The sequence below is a fragment of the Marmota flaviventris genome, chromosome 5 (assembly GCF_047511675.1).
Source record: "Marmota flaviventris isolate mMarFla1 chromosome 5, mMarFla1.hap1, whole genome shotgun sequence".
Taxonomy (NCBI): domain Eukaryota; kingdom Metazoa; phylum Chordata; class Mammalia; order Rodentia; family Sciuridae; genus Marmota; species Marmota flaviventris.
In genome coordinates this window covers 30,808,169-30,821,363 of record NC_092502.1, presented here as the reverse complement: position 1 = coordinate 30,821,363, position 13,195 = coordinate 30,808,169, and the positions used below count along the sequence as shown (strand labels likewise).

General features: G+C 48.6%; 1 protein-coding gene across 1 annotated transcript in view; it reads right to left on the bottom strand.

The window, feature by feature from the left end:
- The window catches only part of Col23a1 (collagen type XXIII alpha 1 chain), a 353,361-nt gene that overhangs the window by 101,719 nt on the left and 238,447 nt on the right, over positions 1-13,195 (bottom strand). The gene's annotated exons all lie outside the window — the stretch shown is intronic.

Here is a 13,195-nt window from a genome sequence, read left to right as displayed (position 1 = left end):
GTTTGTACCTGTTTGGTATAGATGTCATTTTTTTTTTTTCCTGAATATTTTCTCTCCATGGTTGGTTGAATCATCTCATGTGGATAGAGAGGGCTGGCTGTGTTTATACCCTAGATGCTTCCATGAAAGGGTTCCCAGGGAACAGAGACCACCTGAGGATACTCAGATCTGCTGCTCCTGGAACAGAGGGTAGACCAAGAATCTGTGCAATGGGGATCCTTAGTCTCTTCTGGTTGAACATGAATCTGCCTAAACTATGTGTATACTTGATGTGACTCTATGGAGGAGAACTGTTGGGAAGTCCAGAGACCAAGGTTGAGTCCAGGCTCTATCAACAACACACATTAGGATTGGAACTAGGACTCCAGGGATGAGTACACCTATGGGTAATGAATTCACAACTCCTGCTTTAGGAATCAGAAATTCCTTCCCTGCCTCCTGACTCCTCAAAGAGTCAGGCACTCCATTGCTTATTAGAAGGCTCTTCTTCAAGCTGAACTACTTGAAGGCTACTCTCTAAGGTCCCATCGCTAGTCTGGGCCCCATATAGATGACAAATCCAGCCACTCCACATAAAAGTTCCTAAGAGATGGGCAAGTCACAACCCTAGTTCCCTGGAGCATCTCTATGAGATGTGTGTTCTTCAACCCTCTGTCATTCTGAAAAGCCTCTCTAGTCCTACTTCATCCAACAATTTTCTTTCCTTTATATTCCAGCTCCTAGATTGTCCAACAAGCTTTAGTGCAGAGCAGGATAATCACCTCCCTTGTTCAAGATATTATGCTCCTGTTATTGCAGTCTCAGTTTCTGACTGACATGTGTGTGGCCAAAGCTAAGATAGATGACCCTGGATGTGAAAGTGAGTCTGTCTTTTTTTGTGGGGAGGGGGTACTGGGGATTGAACTCAGGGGCCCTCGACCATTGAGCCACATCCCCAGCCCTATTTTGTATTTTATTTAGAGACAAGATCTCACTGAGTTGCTTAGTGCCTTGCTTTTGCTGAGGCTGGCTTTGAACTCACAATCCTCCTGTCAGTGAGTCTTTTAACTGTGCAGCAGAGATGTAGTCTCACTGACCCACAGTCAGTTATACATGTTTGAAGGAAAATAAGAAAAAATAAGATGTAAGTCCTGAGGATATGTTCACTTAAGCACTGGAGTAAATATGAGATCAGAGACACAAATCCACCAGCCTCCGAGTGGTCCTCAGTTACCTTGTGTGGGGCGAGAACCTCTAGCTCAGCCATTGGAGTTTCGTAATAAGGACCACTTAAGGACACCTGAAGTCCAGCCTGAGCTATTTCCCCCCCCCCCCCCCCCAGCACTGTGACAAATACTGACTCAGCTGGGCGGACAGAGATTAGCTACATTCTTGCATTTTTATGAATAACATGAGGGCTTTTTTTTTTTTTAAGAGAGAGAGAATTTTTTTTTTTTTTTTAGTTTTTGGTGGACACAACATCTTTATTTTATTTTTATGTGGTGCTGAGGATTGAACCCAGTGCCCTGGGCATGCCAGGCGAGTGCGCTACCGCTTGAGCCACATCCCCAGCCCAACATGAGGGCTTTTTAGGAGAACCTTGGACCATGAAGATTTTTGCTTTATGCAATCACTGTAGAATAAAAATTCCATCTAAAATGTGATTCTGCCACAATTACTTACTAGGACTTATCTGTATTCCCAGCTCTAGGAGGGCAGGGGCTGGGTATTTTGGCTATTTATTCTCTTGAAGACAGTCTAGTCACTGGGATGTCATAGGTGTGTGTGTGTGGGGGGTGAGTGGGTAGGTAGGTGGGGGGATGAGTGGGTGGAGGGTGGCCAGACGAGGGGATGGGATGGATGGATGAGGAAGTGGATAGATGGGTGGGTGGATAATGGATTACAGATGGGTGGACAGCTGTGAGGGATGAGTGGGCAGAGGGGGACTAGATGAGAGGGTGGGGATAGATGGATAATGGATGCTCGATAGATAGCTGTGAAAGATGAGTGGGCGGAGGGTGGCTAGATGGAGCGATGGATGAATGCATGGATGGGGTGGATGAATGGACAGATAGATTGGTGGAAGAGAAGGATGGATGGAGGTTGGCAAGATGGGGGATGGATGGGTGGGGGTGGATGAATGGGTTGGTGGATGATGGCTAGACGGTGGTAATTCGTGGGTGGAGGGGATCTAACTGGGTGGATGGATGAGGGGGTAGATGGGTAGATGATGAATGAATGGTGGATTGGGAGTGGGGGGGATAGAATTCTGTACTGACTATCACTAGCTGTTGGACCTTGGGCATATCACAACTTTGGCTATCATGCCTTTCCCTCCTTGTGGGATTCTTGGGAAGGATGTATCCATGAAAGTTCCTAAGCATGGAGCTGGAGCCAACCATAGGCCTGGCTATGCAAAGACACTTCTCTGACCATCAATAAGCATTTGGCAATAAGCATTGCCCAAAAGTGCAATCATGTGAACCACAGTAGCCTTTCCAAAGGGCATATGTCAGAGAAGATTTATTGGCACCTTCAGAGTCTTGCAAAGGGTAATAAAAACTGGCCTTGGTAAATAACTTTCACTCCCACTTTGGTCTCTGAGGCTGGAAGAGCCCAGGTCTTGGCCTAGCCAAGTCAACGCAGCTTTGCAGCTTCACAGCTTCGCAGGCGAGTCAAGGCAACTCCTCCACTCCTTCCCCACCTTTCCAGCCAGGCCTTCTCCAATTTCACGTGCCTTCAAATCATCCGGGGAATTTGCTAAACTCCAGGGTCTGATGGAGAGGTCTTAGGGGGTGGACTAAAATTCTCTGAGCGTAACCTAGCAGCGTGGTCTGTCAAGGCCCTGAGCGTGCATGGCTGATGGCAGGCAAGTACTGGGGACTGCTGTTCCTTAGCACCATCAGATGCAATGAGTCTGTTCACTGGAATGGAGATACACTGGGGCAGGATGCAGATCTTCTTAAGCGATGCTCCCTGATCCCATCCAAACCGAAACTGTGAGATCTACGACCCACGGCTGGTGTGCATGAGTTGGTGGAGCCAATATGAGAATCTGGAGTCGAGGTCAGACTCTCAGCAGGAATGCTACCCTGTGAATTGGAGATGGCTGGTTTGACATCACACCATTCATGTCAGTCAGCTTCATTTCCATCATTCTGGAGCTGGGGAAACCGAGTCCCTCCAGCTCAGACCCTTGGACTGACTTTCCCCAGGCCACACGGTTACTGATGGTAGAGCAGAGCTGAGTGACATGTCCTTTCTCTTAGACTCTTGCTCCAATAGGTGTGCCCCAGAGAACAGACAGGGAAATCCCATGTTTTGTTTGCAAAATTACAAGTAAACACGAGTAGCTGATGATAGGGAAAAGTTTTTCTAAGTAAAGCTGTGCCTGAGGCTTTGCTTGGGCCCTGAGTGAGGCAGGCGGGGGCAGCTGAGGAGCCCACAGGAAAGAGTGTGGATGCTGGGTCTCAATTGTGGCCTGAGTGACTGCGGGCTGGCTCCTCTCTTCTGAGCCACTGAGTGATCTGGAACTGTGGTGCCCTGAACCTTGTTGCTTACTACTCACCACGTGTGTCCGCTTTCCCTCAACCTCTCATTCCAGCCACAATAGTGTGGGGGTGCTCTTCCTCCAACAAGGCACAACCCCCTGCTGGCCTCAGGACCTTTGCACTGGATGTTCCCATTGCCTAGTGAACTCCCTCACTTTCTTCACTTCTTTGATCAAATGTCACCTTCTCTTTAAAACTGTGACCCCCTACTCCAATCCCAGCACTTAAGATTGCTTTATTCTTTACTGATTTTATTATTTGTCTATTGTCTTTCTAACACAGAAAAACCTCATTAACTGCCTATCTACCCAGGCAGAATATAAGCTCCACAGCGAGGGGTACGCTGTTTGGTTACCATCTTCCCAATGCCTAGATATGTTAAGCATAAAGTAGGTGCCAATGTCAACAATATCTGCCAGGGGTTACTTCAAGGATATAATAATGTCCGTGCACCAGGATTATGGGCCAGAAGGTGTGGAGCAGTTACCATGCCCCATGAGAAGTGGATAATTACAAGAATGTCCTGCATGAGCTGGGCAAGGCGGTGCAAGCCTGTAATTGCAGCTACTCAGGAAGAGGAGGCAGGAGGATAGCAGAGGAGTCAGAGGACTTACCTCTGCGTGTCCTCTGCCAGTCAAAGAACCCTGCTGGTGGAGTCAGGAGGACAGAGGTGCAGACCCTTTGCCTCTCAAGTTCAGCTGTGTGACTGCTACAGTTGGAATGTGGAACGTTCCCCAGTTAGAGGCCAGCCTCAGCAATTTAGCAAGACCATCAGTAACTTAATAAGACCTTGGTTCAAAATAAAAACTATAAAGGGCTGGTGATATAGCTTAGTGGTGGAGCACTTGCCTAGCACACAGGAGGTTCAATTCCCAGAACAAAAATAATAATAAGGCCTGCCTTCCCGTGTGCTCTCAGCCAGCCTCCTGCCCTCCCGCGGCACCAGCGCCATGCTCTGCAAGGTCCTGATCCTCCCGGTCCTGTGCGCCCTGGCTGTGGTGTTCATCTCACTGCCCCCAGAATCAACCACTGACCTACTGGAATGGATCCCTGATCTAGAGTTAACCACTGATGGAGAGGTAACCGGGGATCAAGAGTCAATCACTGACCTAGACCAGACCACAGACCTAGAGTCGACCACAGACATGAACCTGGATGTCATGCAGATTTCCAAATTCTATGTTGACCTTGCAACAGCCACTGCCAGCTATTTGGAAGAAGCCAGTGAGGCCCCAGGTGATTATAATACATTTTAGATAAAGAGCTTTGTGGGTAAAGATTTTGACCAGACCAGCACTTTTACAGAAAGCAATGAGTCCACTTCAGTGTATCTTTAAAATGAAGCAAGGTCTCCGTTTGCTGTGACAGTCACTCTGCTATTCAACACTGTCTGAGAAGACTTGAACTTTTGAATCAGCCAACTCCTACACTTATTGGATATTGCTTGATTGTAGAAAGCTAGTGAAACGTGGCACATGCCCAGCTGAGGAGAAATGGCAAGCACTGGTCTGGAGTGGGTGTTGTGAATTTTACAGACAGGAGAGGGGCATTTCTTAGCTCTGTCTCACTTAATACAGATTTAATAAATTTTAGAAAAATAATAATAATAATAATAAAAAAGAATGTCCTGTATGAGTAGCTGCATCTGGCACAGGAAAGGCCTGGGGAGGGGTGTTGTAATATCAGAGCATGTGTGTGTCCCACTTGTTGCCATCTGGATGGACTGAGGCTGCCAAACCTAGCAGGTACCTCAGATGCTCCAGCTGGTGGGCCCTGGGAATTGGAGCATCACTCAACATTTTGTGTCCTTCCTCATGACATCTGCCGGCATTTAAGGGAAACTATGAGCCGCTTCTTGGGCCCTCCCGGTCCCCCCAACCCCACTCCCAGGTTGGCAGAGATCACAGGGTGAACCAGGCCATCCTGTGAGGCTGCCTGTGTGTGTACAGGAGGGACCAGGATGGGGGAAGACAAGGAGCAAACAGACTCCGGATGATAAACACAGAAGATGTGCTGTGGCCCAAGAAGGCTGGAAAGGAACCAGCTTGGTTCTAGAGATTCTGCAAAGTGAGCTGTACCCAGATGTAACCTGGCCAGAGGGCAAGACCTCACTCCACACCTACAGGAGCACCTGGCGGCAGGCAAAGCCTTCTTGGGCCATGTGGGAACTGGGTGACGCTCAGCGGCTCTCAGCAGAAGCAACTCAGCAGAGGAGTCAGAGGGACTTACCTCTGCATGTCCTCTGCCAGTCAAAGAACCCTCTGGTGGAGTCAGGGGGACAGAGGTGCAGACCCTTTACTTCCCAAGTTCAGCTGTGTGACTGCTACAGTTGGAATGTGGAATGTTCCCCAAATGCCCATGTGGTAAATGTTTGGTCCCCACGGTGGCACTATTGGGAGGCCGTGGAACCTTTAAGAGGTGGGGCCTAGTAGAAGGTCTTTAGGTAATTAGGGGTGTGTCCTCAAGGGGGGGTTCTAGGACCTTGTCTCCTTCTCTCTCTTTTTTTTGTTTAGTTAGTTTTTTTTTTTTTTTTTTTGTCTTGTTTTAATGTAGTGCTGGGGATCGAACCCTGGGAACATGCTATGCAAGTGCTCTACCACTGAGCTCCAACCCCAGCCCTGTCTCCTTCTCCTCCTTCTTCTCCTCTTTTCCCTCCTCGCGCTCTCTCTCTATTTCAGTGCCGGGGACTGAACTCCACCCAGCACAGGCCCGGCAAGCACTCTGCCACTGAGCTACACTCCCTGCTCCCGGCCATGGGGAGTGGATCTGCTTTGCCATGTGCTTCCACTGTGATGTGCTGTGACTGCACAGGCCCAGAAGGAACAGGGCAAGTCAATCACGGGCTGGATCTTCCAAAACTGTGAGCCCAAATAGATTTTTTTCTCTTTAGAGAAGAGATATTTTGTTATAGTAATGGCGAGCTGACTAACACAGTTCCTTTGGATGGATCCTTTACCTCTCTGCACTACTGACTCCTCCCTATGGAGTGGATGTGGTTTGTCCCTTAGGGGTTCACGGGTTGGAAGCTTGGTCTCCAGTGTGGTGATGTTAAGAGACGGTAGAACCTCTAAGAAGTGGGGCCTAGTGGGAGGTTCCTAGGTCAATGGGGGCATTAACCTTGGAAGGAATCGACGTCATTTGCGTGGGACCCTGGGTGGTGGTTCTTTTTCTTCTCCTCCTCCTAGTTCTCATTCTCATTCTTCTTATTATTGCAGTACTGGAAATGGAACCCAGGACCTCACACATGGTAGGCATGTGCTCTACCACAGAGCCCCATTTCCAGCCTGACCCTGGCTAATTATTGAGAGAGGATTATCATAAAAGAGCAAGACTGGTCCCTTCTTAGGATCTTTTGCTTCCCTGCTCACTATGTGACCTCTCCTTCTTGCAGGTGCTTCTACCACGATGCCATTTACTTCAAGATCCTCACCAGAATAGAGCCAGTACTGTGCCATGCGCTTGGACCTTCAAAACTGTGAGCTGAATAAACATTTTTTTAAAAAAATATTACCCAGCCTTAGGTGTTTTGTTATAGCAATGGAAAACAGACTAACACTCCTGGTCTGCAATGTAGGACCTACCATGAAGGGCTGATGTGATAGGGAGGAGAAAATCTACCCACACAACCAGCCCAGAGCTGAGGACAGGGTTAGCTCTTGGAACAATTACTTATTTTAAAAAAGAAGATGGCTTATGATCTGCCAATAATTCTCAATACTGTCTTTCACAGCGGCCTTTGTTTTTCTATTAATATATATTTTTATTAAAAAAATCACTGATATTATTAATATTTAATATATAGACCATCAATAATATTTGTAGGAAAAAATGATGATGACTTATAGGATAAAAATGGTAACTTGTAGAATAAAATGGAAGAACAATAATAGAGATTTCTAGAATTAAAGAAAGATGAAAGATCTCAGCTTGGAAAGACCTGAAGAACACAACATGGAGTTAAGAAAAAACCCACACTCAGCACATCAGAGGAAAGCTGAAGATTATCAGAGATAGAGGCAGAGGAGTAGAGAATGTGCTAAAGGAACCAGAGTCCGGTTGACATCCAGCTGCTGACAGCACCCTCACCTGCAAGAAGACAAGGGTATCAGAGTTTCAAGTAATGAAATGAGAATTGAAGTTTGGGGAATAGAACTTTTTTTGGGGAGGGGGTATCAAGGGTTGAACTCAGGGGCACTCTGTCACTGAGCTACATACCCAGCCCTATATTGTATGTTATTTGGAGATGGGGTCTCACTGAGTTGCTTAGCGCCTCTGTGGGGACAGTGCATGGAGTACTGCATACATGACACCTGTTAAGGGAGTCTGAGTGGCAGGTCACTCCCCGGTGCTAGGCGTGTGAGTGGCAAACCGCTCACCCCGTAGGCAGAGCCCTGGTGTGAGGCTGCATGTTGCAGTCCCTGCTCTTGCTCCAGGGCCTGCTCCTCGATTGGTTACTGCAAAGACAGTTGGCCAGAAATTGTATTGGTGGCTGCCTGTAATCTGCTTAGCTACTGCCCGGGTACATATACATGGTAACTGTGCAGTAAAGTCAGACCTGCTTCCAGCTTGGTCTCTGGAGGTCTTGATTAGCGACTCCGCAGCCATACCCTGTTCTGTGGATCTCCTAGCTGGAGGAGAGAGAGAGCCCATACATGCTGAGGCTGGCTTTGAACTCTTGATCCCCTGGAGCAGCTGGGATTACAGGCCTGAGCCACTGAGCCCAGCTCGGGTATACAACCTTGAACCTTGAATTTTACAGGTAGCCAACTATCATCCCACTGTGAGGGTATGACCCAAACAATCTCAGACACAGAGTGCTCTAGACATCTGTCACAGGAAGACCCATGTGGAAAATACTCAAGAAACGTGCCCAGGGCATGCTCCAGGGCATAAGTGGATCAAAGGTTGATCAGAGTTCCCAGTTAAAACTGTGGCTCCCGACCTGCTCGAAAAGCTAAGGTCACGAAAAGAAACAGAGCATGCTGGGAACTGAGTGGAGGGAGAACCAGGGACATAAGGGCACAGTAAAATTTTTGTCCCGACCAAGGGACAGATGGATAACAATTTTACTTAGAAAAAGAAAGGATCAACAAAGATGTAAAAATGGAGAGACGTCTGTACTCCAGTGCACTGTTCACAACAGCCGAGGAAGGGGAACAACCGAGGTGTCCACCAGGCGATGAATGGACAAAGGAATGCGTATGGTGTTCCATTTAGAATACTCTTCATCCATCAAAAGAACAAAATCCTGTCACTGTGGCATAAAAGATGGAACGGGAGATCATTATGCTAAGTGGAATAAGCCAGGTGCAGAAAGACTAGGACCCCATGATCCCACTCACACCTTAAATAAAGTTGATCTCAGCCAGGTGCAGGGGTGCACACCTGTAATCCCAGTGGCTCCGGAGGGGATAGAGAGTTCAAAGCCAGTCTCAGCAATAGTGAGGCACCAAGCAACTCAGTGAGACCCTGTCTCTAAATAAAATACAAATTAGTGCTGAGGATGTGACTCAGTGGTCAGAGTGCCCCTGAGTTCAATCCACGATACCCCCCTCTCCCGCAAAAAAAAGAAAGAAAGAAAGTTCATGACAGGTGCATATTGCTGGTTTTTACACTGTGCCTAACATTTGAACTTTCAAAAAGAAAATGGGTACTAGATGTGAGTTTAAAGAAACTAGTTTTATTAGGTGGTGACACAAGTATGACCACTGCCTATGGAAACATCCTTTTTTTCTCTTTTAAACGACACATTGAAAATTGCTGGAGATGAAAGGAAAATTCTGTGTTTAAATTGATCTTTGAAAATGAAACACAAGGTACATGTGAATGTTTAAATGTCACACGTATACGCATATTCCTCTGTGTGCACCCTCACTGCCCCCACCTCCAAATCTTAAATCTTGAAAGCCATTCCTCAAGAATGCTAATAATAGTTTGCTTGTAGAGGGTAAAATCACACAAAACCCTCTTTATTATTTTGCTTCCGCCATGAAAAGATCGAGTGTCCCAATCTGCGTCTATGTAGTCATAGCTAACTTGTTTTCCCATCATTATTAATCAGACTCATGTGCAGTAGCCATTCAGGGCCTCTGATGGCTGCAGATAGGCAGGCATCCCACCCTGGGCTGACGGAATCCTAGTGGAAAGTAAAGAAACCCAGTGTTGGGTTGGTCTGAAAGCCTGATCCCTCAACAAAGCAAGATTTTCATCAACATTTTGGAAATAGCAAAAATCACCGGTGGATCCCATTACGGCCCCCAGGAACCCAAGAAGTAGACCAGCAGGGGCAGGTGCTGCTCATGTATTCTTCCTCTTTCCCTATAAAAGAAGTTTCTATGACAGTGGGAATATCCCTGGCGTTGTCCCCCATGGAGGCTACAAGCCACATATCTCTATGGAGCACCTGAAATGTGGCCAGTGTGACTGAAGAATGGAATGCTCGATTTCGTTTCAATTGAAGTTTAAATAGCTAAGGATGAACCTTGGAAATGACTCCATGGTATGAAATGGTATGACTCCATGGTATGACTCCATTTTTATGAAATGTCCAGAAAAAGCAAATTCATAGAGACCTCCTAAAGCAGCCAAATGGTTCGTTGCCAGGTGCTGAGAGGAAGGGGAACGGGAACTGACTGCTAGGACTTCTGTTTCAGTCTGTTTTCTGCTGCTGTCACAGGATATTGCTGACTGGGTATTATATAAACAATACATGTTTATTTGGCTCACAGTTCAGGAGGCTGGGAAGTGTAGGAGCATGCGGCCAGCATCTGGTAAGGACCTTTGTGCAGTGTCATGATATAGCAGAAGGGCCACCGAGCATGTGTGAGACAGGGGGTGGGGGGGCTGGGGGGGGAGTAGGGCCACACCTACTTCTTTATCAGGAACCTACTCCCTATAACAACCCATTCCTATGAATATAGCATTAATTCACTCAACAAGGCGGAGCCTCCTGATCTAATCATGTCTCAAAGGCCCCCACCTCTCAACATGGTTACAATGGCAATTACATTTCAACATGAGTTTTGGAGGGGACATTCGAACCACAGCAGCTTCTTTTGGGGATAATGGGAATGCTCTGGAATTAGACAGCGGTGATGGCTATACCATTTATGACTACACTAAGAGCCACTGAACTGTACACTTTAAAATGGTGAATTTGACATTAGGGGAATGATAACTGCATTTAAAAAAATACAAAACATGTTAAATAGCCACAGGGGCTAGTGACTACCACATAGAATGGCATAGTTTGAAGGGGTCCAGGCCTTTGAGCATCCTCCCCTGCCTCCAGTGCCTGCTCAAGCTCCAGCAGTGTCCCCCTGGGGCCCTTCCTGCCCTTTTGGGCTTCAAGTGGCCTCTGTCCTCTCACCTTCAGCCTGTCTTGTCACCCTCCCCTGCTGCCTTTGCTTGGGGCAGCCCCTCCCACCTGCTCTGCCTCACAGGCAGGGACTACCACAGGGGCACCTCTGTGTTCATGCCGCCCTGGAGGACCTCAGGGACAATCCCCTGCACTCGTCTTATTTTGCTCAACATATTTCCCTCCCTGCCCTCAGTGCAAATGGCTGCTTTCCCTTTGGGTTTATTGAGGAGGGGTCTTCAAACAGGAAGCCACCCCACACTGGCCGTGGCTAGGCCATGGCCCCATCCCATGTCCCCAGCCCCCATCACAGCCCTGATCACACTACATTCTGGTCCTGGGTCCTGTTTTCACATCCATCTCTCTCAGGACTCAGTGCTGGGTGTCTGGCACCCTGCTCAGGGCTGGGCCGGGCCAGGCACACATCGCATCAATACTTGTTTGCTCAGTGGGCAAATGGACAACAGTTGTGCCTTTGTCCTGGCTCTTTAAAGTCTGCAGAGTGCCTTCATGCCCATTCATGTCTTGGCTTCTGGGTTGAGCTCCCTGCCTGAGTGCAGAACGTACTGCCCTGGGAGGGAAAAGTGGGAGGACCTCAGGGCCCCTTCCTAATTCCAATCTGCTTGGGTAACCGATAGACTTCACCTTCCTAAGCCTGATTTAAGGAGGGACTTCCAGGAGGTTCCAGGTCCCATTCACCACCACCTGCTCCAAATCCAGGACTTCCATAGTCCTTGCTGAGACCCCCTAGCAGGCACTGCACATGGTGCAGGTGTGGGGGACAACACAGGCAGGAAGCTGCACTCCCCACACCCCACAGGGTCAGTCTCCCTTATCCGCACCAGCAGGACAGGCTGACCCCAAATCCCACCCGAATCCAAGCAGGAGTGGGGTGAGTGCATGTGAAAAGTTGTTTGGCTAAACTCACAGAAGGCGGTATTGTTTCTGTGGGTCTCGTCAGGCTGAGTCCGGAAGGACTTTTGGTAGGAGCGCCAATGAGGCCTTACCAAATTCTCAGCACAGCGAGGATTCTGGTGATTGATGCGGAGAAAAACATTTTTTACCAGCCCCCTCATCTGGTTTGTATTAGTCAATTTCCATGCTTGGATTTGTTTTTTCTTCTTTCCCAAGGTAAAAACTGACAAGGACTTAGGACCACAGAAATAAAAGGGGGGCACGGGCATCTGGGGTGGGGGTGGGGGCTGACTGAAAGATGTGACCATGGCTGGGGGTGGGGAAGCCCTTTGCCCTTTAGGATCAGTGGGTGGGTGCCCTGGATAATCACAGGACTGTTGACAACCCATCCATCATACAGCAACGGTGATGCTGTGTCTGGCTCCCTTTGTCACCTTATTAAATTCACAATGGATCTGGCAGCAAAAAAGGTGTCCGGTTCTTCCCAGCACACACCTCACCACCACCTCTGACAGAGCCACTGCATTCTACCACCCCAGGCCAGGCTCCAGGACCCCTGCCTCTCCCCACTCCCCTTCTCTATCTCCTCTCTGATCACCATCTGGTGTAACTGGAAGCTTTGCATTTTTGTTTGCCTTCCATCTCTTGGCTGCAGCATAAAAACCCCACGAGGGCCAAGGACCAACTCAACACCTGATTGTTGATTGCATGAATGAAGGACTGACCAGTCCTGTTCCTGCCTTCCCCTGCCTCTCTCTGGGCCCCAGGCCCCTCCTTCCACCACAAGGTGAGCAGTTAGTTGGTGTGGCTTCAGCTCCCCTAATAAGTGCAGACTAGAGGGGACGACCCTCTGCTGTGGCTCCTCATGGAGAGAAACTCCAGCATCCTCTCGGTTCTTCCCAAGTCTGGGGCATGGGGGACAGGAATTGGGAAAATCTCCCATATGCCTGTGAATCCAGTGCATGTTCGCACAGGAAATGCAGCTGGATGAAGGGCAGGAAGGGTGGGTGGGCAGGCTGGACGTCATGCTGGGACCACTGGTGCCCGTATCTCCAGGGACTCCACACCCCAGGTTCCACAAGCCTCAGGGAAGTGTGAACATGTTAGCATGCAAGACAGAATGATCAACTCTGCCAGAGGGTCATCAGTTAACGGAACACTGTTGCCTGACCCCCCAGGCAGGCCAGGCTGGTCAGTCGGTCAACTGGTCAGGCCCTGTGCGTGGCCTGCCTTCTCGGCTCCTCGGACCTTTTCTGAGGAGAGCTCATTTTCCTCACTTTCCCAGAGCTCAGGCCTTCTCTCCAGCACTCAAGCTTCTCATCCTGAGCCTGAGCCCAGCCATGCCCATCTCCCACTTTTAACAAACCAAGGAGCAGACTGGCACGGAGGGGAC